Here is a 16,540-nt window from a genome sequence, read left to right as displayed (position 1 = left end):
CGGAGCTCCATCGCAGTCTTTAACACTGGTAGCATGCCGCGACAGCGTGGACGTGAACCGTATGTGCAGTTGACGGACTTTGAGCGAGGGCGTATAGTGGGCATGCGGGAGGCCGGGTGGACGCACCGCCGAATTGCTCAACACGTGGGGCGTGAGGTCTCCACAGTACATCGATGTTGTCGCCAGTGGTCGGCGGAAGGTGCACGTGCCCGTCGACCTCGGACCGGACCGCAGCGACGCACGGATGCACGCCAAGACCGTAGGATCCTACGCAGTGCCGTAGGGGACCGCACCGCCACTTCCCAGCAAATTAGGGACACTGTTGCTCCTGGGGTATCGGCGAGGACCATTCGCAACCGTCTCCATGAAGCTGGGCTACGGTCCCGCACACCGTTAGGCCGTCTTCCGCTCACGCCCCAACATCGTGCAGCCCGCCTCCAGTGGTGTCGCGACAGGCGTGAATGGAGGGACGAATGGAGACGTGTCGTCTTCAGCGATGAGAGTCGCTTCTGCCTTGGTGCCAATGATGGTCGTATGCGTGTTTGGCGCCGTGCAGGTGAGCGCCACAATCAGGACTGCATACGACCGAGGCACACAGGGCCAACACCCGGCATCATGGTGTGGGGAGCGATCTCCTACACTTGCCGTACACCACTGGTGATCGTCGAGGGGACACTGAATAGTGCACGGTACATCCAAACCGTCATCGAACCCATCGTTCTACCATTCCTAGACCGGCAAGGGAACTTGCTGTTCCAACAGGACAATGCACGTCCGCATGTATCCCGTGCCACCCAACGTGCTCTAGAAGGTGTAAGTCAACTACCCTGGCCAGCAAGATGTCCGGATCTGTCCCCCATTGAGCATGTTTGGGACTGGATGAAGCGTCGTCTCACGCGGTCTGCACGTCCAGCACGAACGCTGGTCCAACTGAGGCGCCAGGTGGAAATGGCATGGCAAGCCGTTCCACAGGACTACATCCAGCATCTCTACGATCGTCTCCATGGGAGAATAGCAGCCTGTATAGCTGCGAAAGGTGGATATACACTGTACTAGTGCCGACATTGTGCATGCTCTGTTGCCTGTATCTATGTGCTTGTGGTTCTGTCAGTGTGATCATGTGATGTATCTGACCCCAGGAATGTGTCAATAAAGTTTCCCCTTCCTGGGACAATGAATTCACGGTGTTCTTATTTCAATTTCCAGGAGTATATAAGCCGGTCTTTTGCCTTCATACAATTAGACTCACAGGCATTTCCGGTGTAAGACCTGTCAATGACTTACCAAGGGTATTACTCGTAAAAAATAAAATTGCATGACACAAGTTTTAGGCACAAATGAGTATTTTTTTCACTTAAAGAAACTTACATTGATACATGCTCCTTAAAAGATCGCAGCTACGAGGAGGAAAGGTGAAGAGGCAAGTAACAAGCGAATTATGTCTGACAAAAGACAGAATGATCTCCGGTATCATAAGTGAAGGACGCCTAAATGACCTTTAAGTATTTCAAAGAGTTGTTTTCCTGCACTATTCTGTATCAAAAGATTTCACGCGTTGTTTTAAACTGGTGATAACGCTAAATTACATATCGCAAGCGTTATTGCTGTAAGTATAAGACGACAGTGTAAAATCTCCACACACAACACACTAATATTCAAGAACACAAAAATATTTTAGTCGGAACCGAAAGCGAAAAAAAGAATCCTATGTTTTAATCTCACCCTATCAAGTAAGTGGTAGCAGACGATTGAATCGTCAGGGCAGAGTATGAAGGAAATTATACGTCAGAACTGGACAAGAGTCAATTCTTATTATAGTATTCGTGAACAGCCACCACTACGGTATTTTATAGTGTCGTTTATGTGACAGTAACATTTAATGAATCTGCTTTACGACTTTGGGAATGGCCCAATTCGATTCCTTACACTGAAAATCTCCGCTTGGTTGCTGCTACTAACAAGAATTCTAGCCGCAATTGCCCGTCAGTGCCACTATTTGTGATAGTATATCAATACAGCAGTAAATACGTTAAAATGCGAAGTTCTGGCGATGTTCACAGCTTGCTCCCATTTTTAAAATGTTTCTCTTAACAGGATATCATAATACCGATGCTCTGATACAATGAACTATATGTACTTCCCGATGTTCTTTGTGAGACTCGAAGGGGTTTTCCTTCGAGTCTCACAGAGGAGATCGGGAAGTACCTGTTCTTCAAAGCTTTAGCTATTAGAAGCTATCGTTCCGGAAAAATTCATTAGTTTTTCTGACACCTTTCCAGTTATAGCCATATACAGCATTTACGTTTCTACATGTAGTACTACAGGGCGTTTCTATTACATCCTGGGAGAGCCTGTCGAGGAAATCCGTAAGTGAGGCATGCATAGGAGCACAAACGTCCGAAACGACCAATTTTGTGTCCTAAGGAAAATAAACTGGTTGAGATACAAGAATAAAATGTAGCTGGGCGAGAGAAGGACAGCCTCTTCACGGATAGTATTTTCTTCTTCTGTTCCAGGAACCTCTTCATCGTTTGTATTCTTCTCTCCCGCTCTTCTTACGAGATGTTCAGTTTTCTCTTGTCTGCTTCCCTTCCATTTACCCTTCTCTTTCGTCTACCTCTGGTGTTTTTGCGAGTGCGTACCTACTTATCCAACCAATTTTCCTTTCGTACCACCTTGATCCCCAACTCCGACCACTCCTTTCGGAATTCACAAACCCACTTGGTTCTAGTCTTTCTTCTTGTCCTCCCTATTGTTTGTCATACTCTTTTCGTCACTCTATCCGTACTTGCCGTGATCACTTGCCCGGAAAACCTTCCCATTTTCATTCCATTTTCTCCTCACGCTGTTCTCAGGGTCAGGTACAGATCTTCCCTAGGCCTTCATATCCATGTCTTATCTCCTCTATTATGTCCTAGTATTTTCCAAGGCATTTCTCTCTCGTCTTTCACTAGATGGCTGAAGTCTCTCATATTCGATAACCACAGGAGCTAAAACATTGAATCAAAATTTGTGGCATGGCTAGGACTTGTACCTGTTTCTCCTCTTATTAGGCAGATGTGCTGATCACTACACCGCAGTAGCATCGTGGCTACTACTCCTGCACGGACTACCCTAGTCCAGCGTCCTCCCTAAAACAAACTTCATCACACCTTCAGCCCATTTTCCCCTTCTTAAATCGTCACTCTTAGCGAACTATTAGACAGTGGAATAGCGCCCCAGATTGTACGTTATGGGGAAATCCTTCCTGCTATCTCAAGCATATGTTATCTATTGATTTGATAAAATTACATTTTGATGGAGACATATGTCTCAACTTTATCATCGATAAGGACAGAAGCTAAAGCAATGAGTTAAAATTTGCGTCATGGCCAGGACTTGAACCCGTGTCTCTGGTTTGCTAGACAGATGTACTAATTGCTACTCCCCCTTTGCACTGTGAGTATCGATCTTGCTTGGACTACTCTCGCCGAATGCTTCAGCTTCTATCCCCATTAAAGATAAAGCTGAGGCTCATATGCATGCACGAAAGTGTAATTCCATCAGATCACTGATACTTCCCCATGGCCGGCCGTTGCGGCCGAGCGGTTCTAGGCGCTTCAGTCTGGAACAGCGCGACCGCTACGTTCGCAGGTTCGATTCCTGCCTCGGGCATGGATGTGTGTGACGTCCTTAGGTTAGTTAGGTTTAAGTAGTTCTACGTTATAGGGGGCGGATGACATCAGATGTTAACTCCCATAGCGCTCAGAGCCATTCGAATTTCCCCATGTGAGAAATCAGAAGGAGCGATCTTTTCTACTCGGTAAAAGCTTTCTACGGCCATGGTCGCGTTAAGTCGTCTTTATTTTTGAAGGTCATTTTCCACAAACTTCGCTGATATCTTCTGGTCTTCAGTAGTACTTTTGTTCTAAAACGTGTTTGTTGTGAGCTAGAAACTCATGCCATGCTGCGATATTAGTGGATAAAGTGTAGCGCATTATACAAAGACCGGTCAGTAAAATTACAGTTCAAAAATCACCTTGTGCACATGGCTGTGTCCATATATGTAGCACACGCAAACGACTTTTCTTAAGAAGGTATCATGGTGAAGTTACCTGTATTGATTTATAATCTGAAAAAAGCTGCACAAATGTCGATACAGATCTTCGCAAGATTTCAAAGTGATACAAATAGTAGCAGCTGTTGTAAATGTCCAGAAAAGGTAAAACTGTACACATCACAAGACGCAAAAACGCAGAAATCTATAGCCATAATTTCACTGATACTGTGAACTGATACACATACTCTACAGTGTCGAATGGCGCCTAGCTTTCCCGGCGACAGCGAACATGTTTGCTGATACGTGGCACTGGTGCCGCTTGTGTGTGGCTGCTGCTGGACACGTGACCGCCCTGAGTACCGCCGTCAGACAGCTATAGTCAAGACGGCGTAAGAAGCTCTGTAACAGAGATGATGATGTTTGGTTTGTGGGGCGCTCAACTGCGTGGTTATCAGCGCGCGTACAATTACCCAATCTTTGGTCAGTCCAATTTCGCCACTTTCCTGGATGATGATGAAATGATGAGGACAACACAAACACGCAATCATCTCGAGGCTGGTGAAAATCCCTGACCCCGCCGGGAATCGAACCCGGGACCCCGTGCTCGGGAAGCGAGAACGCTACCGCGAGACCACGAGCGGCGGACGAGCTCTGTAACAGTTCACAGCACTGTTGCCAGCATTCATCGGCAGGAGTAAACAATAGCCGTCTGTAGAGCTGTGACAACACAGAGGCGTTATCATACAGATCTCTAGAAAATAGCATTACGTTCGTTATTGGTTGAAGTAGGTTCGCAAAGCTGCCGTGCCCAGCCGTCTGCATATGTCAGGGACCAGCATACGCCCTCAGATTTAGTTGAGTGGACCAACAGCGGCAGAATTCGGTCGGGCGTGCAGCGAGGAAGCAGCGACTTCAGACTGAGCAAGCGCCGGACAACGCCGTGGACTGTAATGACAATTAAATGGACACCCTAGCTGCAAACAGGCGTTGATGAACTTCATTGGGGACATGTTGAAAATGTGTGCCCCGACCGGGATTCGAACCCGGGATCTCCTGCTTACATGGCAGACGCTCTATCCATCTGAGCCACCGCGGGCACAGAGGATAATGCGTCTGCAGAGACTTATCCCTTGCACGCTCCCCGTGAGATCCACATTCCCAACATGTCCACACCACTACTTTCGTAGTGCGCCTAATAGATGTTTGCCCATCATACTCATTACTCGTGGCAGAATAACCTACCAAGTCCCGTACGAGTTCAGCATAGCGCGTGCGTTCGCACAAGAAGGTCAACGGCCGGGAAGCCATATTTTAACTATATATGACGGTAGTGTCTGTTATCGAAAGAACAGTTACCGTGGATGACCATGCAGCTTTGCTAGAAATGAAATGATAATTAAATAGACACCCTAGCTGCCAACGGGGAGCGTGCAAGGGATAAGTCCCTGCAGACGCACTATCCTCTGTGCCCGCGGTGGCTCAGATGGATAGAGCGTCTGCCATGTAAGCAGGAGATCCCGGGTTCGACTCCCGGTGGGGGCACAAATTTTCAACATGTCCCCAATGAAGTACATCAACGCTTGTTTGCAGCTGGGGTGTCCATTTAATTATCATTTCATTTCTAGCAAAGCTGCATGGTCATCCACGGTAACTGTTCTTTCGATAACAGACACTACCGTCATATATAGCCGTGGACTGTGGCTCACATGCTGAGGTCCGGCGCCGGGGCGTTGTACGGCGCGATGACCACACTTGCTTGGCGTCGACGTGGCTGGTCCAAGGAGTACCGTGGGAGCAGTCGGGTCCTGGAGAGACGCGAGCGAAGCTGTCTACGAGGAACTAATGGCCCTCACCGGGGTTGGTGTGGAGCGGCGCCGGCCGACGATCGTGAGGACACCAAACGCTGACGTCTTGTATGGTCCTGCGGGAAAGGGGGGGGGAGACGGCTTCTGCAGATTACAAGGAGCATAATCAAAGTGTTTTTGGGAGTCAATGGTGGTATATCGATCACCACGGCTTGAAGACGAGGCACAGCGTTTACCACATCGACCTGTGTAAAGGTGTACGTCAATTGTAATTCAGCGTGTTGAAGGAAATTCGTGAGCGTTCTGTAACGGCTTGATTGTTCAGCGCTCACGGGGCGTGCGATGGTGAAAGTTTTGAAACCTGGCTGTCAAGACAGTATACTCTGGCCGTAGAATTGTGCCACTTAAATGAGAGCTAAAATTGGTTCTATAACAACAGATTCTGTTCTGTAAACAGTGATTTTGAATGTGCTAAGATTTTGCTATTATCTGTTCACTTATGTTTACTGAAAATTGTTGCAGTGTGTTATCTCACTAATTTATCATATTTGTAACCGTATTTCTGATCATTTAGACGTAAGAGGGGTTAGTTGGCTTTTGTTGGTAGTCGGTGATTGGGTGTAATTAGTAGTTAACAGAGCAAGGAATAGTTAGTGCGTATATTAATGGTTTCTCTTCTAGATAAGTTGATTATTATAGTGTCTTTTGTAAACAGTTTTTCCTTTGTGTATCTGATGGCCGAAATCATTGTACTGTTACTTCCTTGTTGTACTTGGTTTCCTTCGTAAGGCCAGCTTTATTCTGTGTTGGATATTGTTACTTTAAAGTGGATATATTGTGTTATTATTCGAGCCTTAATAAGGTTTATTTGGGCTACCAAGAATTTGATTATTTTGCCAGAACGATTTCTATTTTGGGTATTGACATTTGGATTTTAATAAGTTCTTATTAAAAATTGAGCCCACTTCCGCACAACCTCGCCCGTATCCCACTCCAGTTAAACCCCAAGCATAAATATCTACATGTTACGATTTGTGGTAATATATAACGAAATGATCACATACCCTCTATCGTATGTAAATGAGGTTTCAGACCTCGGTTCATTTGTAGGATACAGGGAAAATGTAGTCAGTCTGTAGAGCAGATTGCTGACAAACCACTCGCACTACGAATCCTAGAATATTGCTCAATTGTGTGGCACTGTACTACCGGGGGACGTACGTCTACAAAAAAGGGCAGCATGAGTGGTCACAGGTTTATTTGTCTCTCGGGAGCCATCACGTAAATTCTGAAACACTTCAACTGACAGAGGCTTGAAGAAGAGCAGTAACTGTCCCACAAAAACCTACGAACAAAATTTGAAGAACCAGTACTAAGCGAGAAGCCTAGGTATATGGCACAACCCCCTACAACCACACTCGTAGGGGGCCTGGAAACGAGACTGGGCTACTTACAGATCTCATTCAGGTATTCAAGCTGTCGTTCAACCCACGCTGCCTTGCGTGAATGGAACGATAATATGTCGTAATGCATGGTGTAAAGAGAAGCACACTCTGTCGCGCACTTCTGTAGTTTGCAGACTATAGATGTACATTTAAATGTAGCATTGATGTACACTAACATTTTCCCAACAACTGAATGGACTTATCCAGTCATGGCACGAGCTACATTTTGAAGTGGACTTCGAACCGAGATACAACTTTCAATTTTTCATCTTACCATAACACATCCTTAAGATACCGAGTCATAGACACAATATTGTCTCGTTGAAGCAGTCAAGATATAGTTCTGTGTCGTCAGTAAGTCTGAAGAGATAAAACGTGTGTGCGAACAACTTGGGACTCACGTTGAAGCAGTCAAGATATAGTTCTGTGTCGTCAGTAAGTCTGAAGAGATAAAACGTGTGTGCGAACAACTTGGGACTCACTGTAGCGATATTAACGTAACTCGGCATAAATACTGGCCGCAGGTAGTTACAGTGAACTAAAGAGATGTGCCGAGCAACTCGCATAGTAACTCCGTTTGAGAAAGGCCTCCAAAATTTAATTACAATGGGTCTTCCCTTGAATCTATTTGAATCTGGCAACTTCATATAAAGTGAACAGTAATTACCTGGGAGTACTCAAGTGAACAAAAAATTCTCTTTGGAACACTCAAACAGATTTAATGAGATCTAATTCAGCGTCGTGTGGCTAGGGCCTCCCGACGGATAGGCCGCTCGCCGGGTGCAAGTCTTTCGATTTGATGCCGCCTTGGCGACTTGCGCGTCGATGGGGATGAAATGATTATGATTAGGACAACACAACACCCAGGCGCTGAGCGGAGAAAATCTCCGACCCAGTCGGGAATCGAACCCGGGCCTTTAGGATCGACATTCTGTCGCGCTGACCACTTTCTTTTTTTAAAAAAAAATCTCATTTTGTTCGTTTTCATTCGTTGTATCTTCTCGGGGCGGACGTCGCAAGACACCCGTTTCAGTCTGTCGTTGATCCATTAACTCAGTTTTTTATTACAGAGGGCAGGTAACCCTCTGACCGCCACTCATCTACCGGGGGCGGACATTTAGTGAGATGCTGTTTATACTATAGGAGTGACACAAATAACCAAACCTTGCATCTGACCTTCACAGGAAGAGCTATGTCCAGCGCAGTATCGTGCTGTAGTTTATTTCACTGACTCACATCGCTGTGGAGCTTATATTTCATCAAAAGTATATTTTTGGATTTCGGTTTAATAACCCATTTTCTAATGTAATAAAATTGCATTGTGGCATACTGAATATAGGAGCAATGGGTCAGCAAACAAAAAAGAATTAAGTGCTATTATCTATATTATATATACTGACATATAAGCGCTATACATCGACTTTTTTTCTTTGTATGCGATTCATCGACGTATAAAACTTTATCCCACGTAACTGTCACTTAGAATACGAAAATCATAAGTTTATAAAATCCACTGTTGGAATTTAATCAGTTAGCTGTTTTCAACTGTAAATTTTTCAGGTTTAATGTGTGATAACGCTTCCAGTTTTCACAGACATGTACGCATGTTACAGATAGTCCGTCTCCACCGGCTGTGTTGTGTGACGTCTTAGTCAGACACAGTATATACAACTCAAAGTTAATATCAAGCTGTAAATATGAGTAGTAAATTAGGATAGTTGGAAGGACATACATGGTCATCTCGCGGTCAAAGGTAATTGACTGACGATGTGATATTTAACAAAAGGCATCACCACTAATAACTGATACAAGAGAATATCCAGGAAGCGACATCGATTCGGACCATCATTCAGTAATATTTTAAAAAGATGGAGAAGGAGGAATAACACAGAAATAAAGGAACAGTATTGAAACTGCCCTTATTAGAAGAGAAAATAACGCAACTCTTGTACCAAAGTAGACTAATTAAACAATTGCGGATAAAAAGCGATACATCTTACTGAATACATTGCGACAGCATTTTAAATTATAAAAATCGGTCAGTAAGTATGTTGTTGTTGTTGTGCTCTTCAGTCCTGAGACTGGTTTGATGCAGCTCTCCATGCTACTCCATCCTGTGCAAGTTTCTTCATCTCTCAGTACCTACTGCAACCTACATCCTTCTGAATCTGCTTGGTGTATTCATCTCTTGGTCTCCCTCTACGATTTTTACCCTCCAAGCTGCCCTTCAGTAACAAATTGGTGATCCCTTGATGCCTCAGAAGATGTCCTACCAACCGATCCCTTCTTCTAGTCAAGTTGTGCCACGAACTCCTCTTCTCCCCAATTTTGTTCAATACCTCCTCATTAGTTATGTGATCTACCCATCTAATCTTCAGCATTCTTCTGTAGCAACACATTTCGAAATCTTCTATTCTCTTCTTGTCTAAACTATTTGTCGTCCATGCTTCACTTCCATACATGGCTACACTCCATACAAATACTTTCAGAAACGACTTCCTGACACTTAAATCTATACTCGATGTTAACAAATTTCTATTCTTCAGAAACACTTTCCTTGCCATTGCCAGTCTACATTTTATATCCTCTCTACTTCGACCATCATCAGTTATTTTGCTCCCCAAATAGCAAAACCCCTTTACTACATTAAGTGTCTCATTTCCTAATCTAATTCCCTCAGCATCACCCGACTTAATTCGACTACATTCCATTATCCTCGTTTTGCTTTTGTTTATGTTCAGCTTATACCCTCCTTTCAAGATACTGTCCATTCCGTTCAACTGCTCTTCCAAGTCCTTTGCTGTCTCTGACAGAATTACAATGTCACCGGCAAATCTCAAAGTTTTTATTTCTTCTCCATGGATTTTAATACCTACTGCGAACTTTTCTTTTGTTTCCTTTATTGCTTGCTCAATATACAGATTGAATAGCATCGGGGAGAGGCTACAACCCAGTGTCACTCCCTTCCCAACCACTGCTTCCCTTTCATGCCCCTCGACTCTTATAACTGCCATCTGGTTTCTGAACAAATTGTAAATAGCCTTTCGCTCCCTGTATTTTACCCCTGCCTTCAGAATTTGAAAGAGAGTATTCCAGTCAACATTATGAAATGCTTTCTCTAAGTCTACAAATGCTAGGAACGTAGGCTTGCCTTTCCTTAATCTAGCTTCTAAGATAAGTCGTAGGGTCAGTATTGCCTCACGTGTTCCAACATTTCTACGGAATCCAAACTGATCTTCCCCGAGGCCAGCTTCTACCAGTTTTTCCATTCGTCTGTAGAGAATTCGTGTTAGTATTTTGCAGCTGTGACTTATTAAACTGATAGTTCGGTAATTTTCACATCTGTCAACACTTGCTTTCTTTGGGATTGGAATTACTATATTCTTCTTGAAGTCTGAGGGAATTTCGCCTGTCTCATACATCTTACTCACCAGATGGTAGAGTTTTGTTAGGCCAGGCTCCCCCAAGGCTGTCAGTAGTTCTAATGGAATGTTGTCTATTCCCGGGGCCTTGTTTCGACTTAGGTCTTTCAGTGCTCTGTCAAACTCTTCACGCAGTATCATATCACCCATTTCATCTTCATCTACCTCCCATTTCCTTAATATTGTCTTCAAGAACATCGCCCCTGTATAGACGCTCCATATACTCCTTCCACCTTTCTGCGTTCCCTTCTTTGCTTAGAACTGGGTTTCCATCTGAGCTCTTGATATTCATGCAAGTGGTTCTCTTTTCTCCAACGGTCTCTTTAATTTTCGTGTAGGCAATATCTATCTTACCCCTCTTGAGATAAGCTTCTACATCCTCACATTTGTCCTCTAGCCATTCCTGCTTAGCCATTTTGCACTTCCTGACGATCTCATTTTTGAGACGTTTGTATTCCTTTTTGCCTGCTTCACTTACTGCATTTTTGTATTTTCTCCTTTCATCAAGTAAATTCATTAAGTATGTGGAGTACTGAAAATCAAATACAGGGACGAGATATGACCAATTCCATTAGAGATATTAGAGTCACTTATTAAGATGTAGCGCTCAGTTTCGTCCTGATGCTAGAGCGAAGTATCGTGAGGTTACGAGACGCTTACGGCATTGTGGAGTGGTACGAATCCACTATGTCTCAAACACGACTCAGATATAGTCCAGTACAGGACGTACAAGCGTAGTAGGTAGTCTCTTTAGTGGATTCGTTGCATCTTTTATGTGTCCTGCCAATAAAACCAAGCCTTTGGTTCGCCTTTCCCACAACACTACTTTCAGTGTGATTGTCCCAGGTTTTAACTGTAACCCATAGGTATTTAGCTGAGTCTACTTATACAACCTTTCGATTTGTGTGATTTGTCGTGTAACCGAAATTTAATGATTCCTTTTAGTAATAATGTTTTTTTATTGTTTATAGTCACAGGTCATTTTTCATACCATGCAGATATCTTGTCTAAATAATTTTGTAATTGGATTTAATCTTCTGATGAATTTACTACATGGTAAACGACAGCATCATCTGTGAAAAATCTAAGAAGGCTAAGTATAACATAAAGAAGAGTACCCGTTTGTTTGTCTTTAATTCATTTAATTTATACAAATCTTCAGATCTGTTCCGGTCTGGATGAAATTTTGCACACGTTAACTTCAAGACAAGAGGAAGCTCACTGTCTAAATAAGTTTTCGTAATCTGGCTTGAAACATATATGTATGTAACATATAGAGGGGAAAGGTTGTTACAAAAACCCTCTAAAAGTTCTTGACCGATTTACATGAAGTTTCTACACAATCCCCTAATGAACATTTGAGGGAAATAGGCCATAGGCTATATATTTTTAAGTATACAATTTATATATTAAATAAACATTGTCACCAAACATCTCGAAAACTAATTAACGATTTACTTCAAAGCTATTGGTCGTTTTACTTCAAATTTCTGTATTCAGATGAAACAATTAAGAACATAAAGTAAACCTTAAATGCATAACAAACGAAACGTATCGTGGTAATACCCGCCTTGAGTACCATCAAACGTCTCTAGATCGAGACACAAGAATGTGAGAGAAACATGATTGCAAAGTCTTATTTATTGATTAGTTGATGTCACTTATTTATTGATTAGTTGATATCACATATAACATACACCCTGGAAGATATTGTAGTCCGTATTTAAGTTATTTTTATTATTAATATCCACAGTGCCATACAAACGCTAAGGCAGGTATTGGATATAGTACCAACAGAAGTTGCTAGATCGCTGGCCGATCAAAGATCTAACAGAACCCAATATTTGCCGGATTGTGACGTGAACTGTTGGAACAGTTTTAGTCGTAACCAGACACAGCCCTTCTTGAAACAGTAAAACTCAAGCTGAAACAATAGAAGAATTCTCGAAAATCGCAATGAGATACTTATCGCAAAATATAACAACAGATGGCAAAAAAACACAATGAGATACTTATCGCAAAATGTAACAGCAGATGCCATAACTAAACATGTTCTACATACAGGTGAGGAGTTATTCATTCGTCGCATTTCGTTAACACCCAGTGTTGCAGATTGCAGTCTCCCATGCGGCTTGCAATCGCTATCAATATCAACAAGGCACAGGGCCAATCACTTTATGTGGAAGATTTAAACATTCCGAGCAACACCGGGTACTGCAGCTGGATATTGTTTATGCAGTACGGAGCCTAAACACTTCCTTGGGGAACGCCGGACATCACTTCTGTGGTACTCGATGACTTTTAGTCAGCTACTGTCAGACAGAAAATTATGAATCCAGTTGCAGAACTGCGGTGATATTCCCTAGGCAAGCAATTTGATTATAATCTGCTTGTGAACAACTGTGTAAAAAGCCTTCTGAAAACCTAGAAATATAGAATTAGTTTGAGATCCGCTGTCGGCAGCACTTTTTACTTCCTGAGAATAAAGGGCCAGTTGTGTTTCACAAGAACGATATTTTCTGGATTCTTGTCGACTGTGGCCTAGGATGGTAATATAAACACTGATAGGCATTGTATCCCTTCAGATAGGAAGTACGTAAAAATTGGTTTCACTTTGAAGTTATACGTGGGTGCCCTTTCACATTTTAACATGAGTTTATACTTAATTTTTAGCGTGAATTCTGGTATGTCCGAGCAAACGATATCAACTTTGTTCATGAAGCCTTTGCGTTGTTCGCTGCACTCTATTTTATGATTTACACTTCTTTAAAGCTAGTACTAAAGGTATCGCTTTCTAACACATCTCCTGGTGTAATTTTGTGTCAGCAGAATTTATGAATAAAGCCTAGCTGAATGAGTGTTCTGATCAACCTTTCAAACTCCATATCACACTAGTTTTGAAACGATACGATAGACCGTGGCATTTTCTTGCACTAGTTCTCTACTTCAGACAGCTGGATCATCGGAGTGTAATAGGCTCATATGTGCGCTTAATCCGAAACCATTCTTCGTGGTCGCCATATTGTAATAAGACAAGAAAATAAGTAATAGCATCTTTGATAATAATAATAGTAGTTTCATTATTCCGTGGATCACTTTTACCAGGACGTTGGACATATCATGGAGGAGGAGGAGATGAGTGTTTAACATCCCGTGGACAACGAGGTCATCGGAGACGAAGCATAAGTTCGTATTAGGGAAGGATTGGGAAGGAAATCGGCCGCACCCTTTTAAAGGAACCATCCCGGCGTTTGCGTGAAACGATTTAGGTAAATCACGGAAAAACTAAATCAGTATAGTTGGAGACAGGTTTGAACCGCTGTCCTCCTGAATGCGAGTCCAGTGTGCTAACCACTGCGCCATCTCGCTCGGTGACATGCCATGGAAATATAATTTAAGAACAAAAAACAATAACAGTATATGTGTAGGGTTGTCAGAAAGAGTCTGAAAAGTTTTTAAGAGTGTTACAGGGCAGTCTGTGCTGAAAAATAAATGAGAAGAAAAATTCGATAGTTTGGGCCGTTTTCGAGATAATTAGCATTGAAGTCAGCCAATCAGACCATTACGCGCGCAGGTTCAAGCGGCCAGGAGTTGTCGCCAAACTTGTTCTTGGCTTTGTTTCCCAGAGAACGACACAAAAGTTGGAGATGAATCGGTAGTAAGATCGAATCAGAGCCAAAGGCGGAGCAGTCTCGTATACTACCATCTACCTATGAGAACAACTGACACTACGAATTGTATCTGGCGGCATCTTGAAATAGGCGCGCAACTGCCTGATTGGCTACCTTCAATGCTAATTAACTCGGCGCAACGTATCGATCTTTCTCTTAACAATTATTCCTCAGAACAACCTAGCTTATGGCAGATAGTCGGCTGTTGCCTACTAGTAGCAAACATCCTGTCAATTTCCTGAAGAATTTTAGGGAGTACGTGGAGAAACGTAAATCAGTATGACGGCATTAAGAATATAGCCTCCAACCTGTACAATACAAATCCAATCTGTTCAAAACCTTGCTACCTCATTCAGTTTGCTGTTTCGAAAAAAAGTTATTTAATAATCTAGGAGGCTATGGGGCTGCGCTGGTCATTCATTTCTCACTACCAGTCACCGCACACACAACACACGGCATACACCCATTGTATAATAATTTAACATTACATACACTATCACCACGCATCAGGACCATAGCGACAATTTCGTGCAGCGGAATTCACGGAGTTCTGCTATCGTGCTACCCTGAAAAAATCAGTCAGCATCCCTGTATAATAAGTGACATGTTGAGATCAGAAATAAGAAAAGTTGTTTTACTATTACACGCTGCAAAACTTCGAAAGTAATGTTTTTCAGCAAAAAGAGAAGAGGAAGGAGCACATAGTGTGAAATAGTTATGTTGAAATTATAGACTTCTCTTTCTTATTTTTCTTCTTCTTCTTCTTCGTCTTCTTACTATGATTTAACTGTGTTAAATTTATTAAACCCTTAACCTGCGTTATCTAAGTTATACTACACTGCATAAACTGTTTTGCCTAACCGGTAGGCCTACTTTTTAACTGCCTTTTAAGTAAGTTCGTTTTAGCAATCCCTTTAATCTCGTAATGTATTGCACAGTTTTATTCCTTGGCAGAAACTGCTGTTTTGAATTTTATTTTTATTCTGTATTTGTGAAGGTCAGTTCACTCTAGATGTTGTTCCATAATCACGCACAGAGCTGTCTGGGCAGTAATAATCAATTATTTTCGTTGTGCATATGTTAACAGTAAATTTACTCACTTGTTGAAGTTAAAATCTCCTTGTTTGGGCAGTGTTTGTCAGACGTTTAGATTAAGCTCGAGTACTATGTTCACATTTTGTGCATTTGTTAGCCAGGACAGAATTTCCCAGATCTAACTGAGTGTAAATATGAATAGTATGTAGTAGTATGTAAATAAGAGATACACTGGCTCTTACACAATGCTGGCAAGATTCTATCAGCATTAATATGCTAATGATCCTCTATTTGCAAATACTTTTGTGTGTTTGCTATACTAGAACTTCATTCCGAGAGATTTTGGAATGTAGTACGCTTCGTGACCATTCTGATACAGTCAAACAAGAAAAAAAAACGAAGATCTTTGGTCGAAGCGTTCAGCTTCAATTAAGCATTTTCTTTGCTCAGAGGTCATTACATTTCGTACACACTGGTCGTAGTAGATGAACAGTTCGTTTCCTGGTCAGGGAGACAGCATTACTGGTTAACATCCGCACCAGCTGTATCGGAACACCATCGAGGTAAATGTTCTCGGCCGGAGAGCTCCGCTTTAAGCAGTGCCTGCGGAATGGAGCATTTGCGGGGCAGACGCAGAAGCAGCTCTCGCCAAATAACGGACGCGCCCAACCACGGCCACTAATTTCTCTGCGCTCTTCTGTTTCGTGATTCCGGCCCGCGGCCGCAATATCCACCCCGAAAGCCAGAGCGGTTTCCATCAGAAGAGATGCAGCTGTTCCGAAAAATAATAACAACAATAATCTGTCGCTGCTACATTTAGGAAATAAATACTGACGCGTGTACTTTTGTCTCGTCCCACCCTGGATTGATAAACACAGGTACACTCCTTTACGATTTCGTAAACCTCGAACGATGCTGTTGTAAGAGGAAGTTTAATACCTCTGGTCGATAGATAACGAACGGCTTCGGAAACGTTTGCAGCGACATTGGTGGAATTTTCCACCAGTAATATAGCACAAGCACATCGATCATATTGCGCCTTTTTAGTCGTCCAATGTACAATGGATTCTGATCTCTATACGAAATTGCTGTTTCAAAGAACGCTGGTGCCAGACAGATCGGT

The 16,540-nt window shown here is 42.8% G+C and overlaps 2 non-coding genes across 2 annotated transcripts; one reads left to right on the top strand and one right to left on the bottom strand.

Annotated features, from left to right (window-relative positions):
- Positions 1-5,061: 5,061 nt before the first annotated feature.
- On the bottom strand, positions 5,062-5,136 carry Trnat-ugu (transfer RNA threonine (anticodon UGU)). The gene has a single exon. It is a non-coding gene; the product is annotated as a tRNA-Thr (tRNA).
- A 370-nt stretch (positions 5,137-5,506) lies between these two features.
- Positions 5,507-5,581, top strand: Trnat-ugu (transfer RNA threonine (anticodon UGU)). Its single transcript has one exon. It is a non-coding gene; the product is annotated as a tRNA-Thr (tRNA).
- Positions 5,582-16,540: the final 10,959 nt, after the last annotated feature.

This window comes from Schistocerca cancellata, chromosome 2 (genome assembly GCF_023864275.1).
Source record: "Schistocerca cancellata isolate TAMUIC-IGC-003103 chromosome 2, iqSchCanc2.1, whole genome shotgun sequence".
In the NCBI taxonomy this organism is placed as follows: Eukaryota; Metazoa; Arthropoda; class Insecta; order Orthoptera; family Acrididae; genus Schistocerca; species Schistocerca cancellata.
Note: the sequence above shows the minus strand (reverse complement) of the source record. Positions and strands in the feature narration are given on the sequence as shown.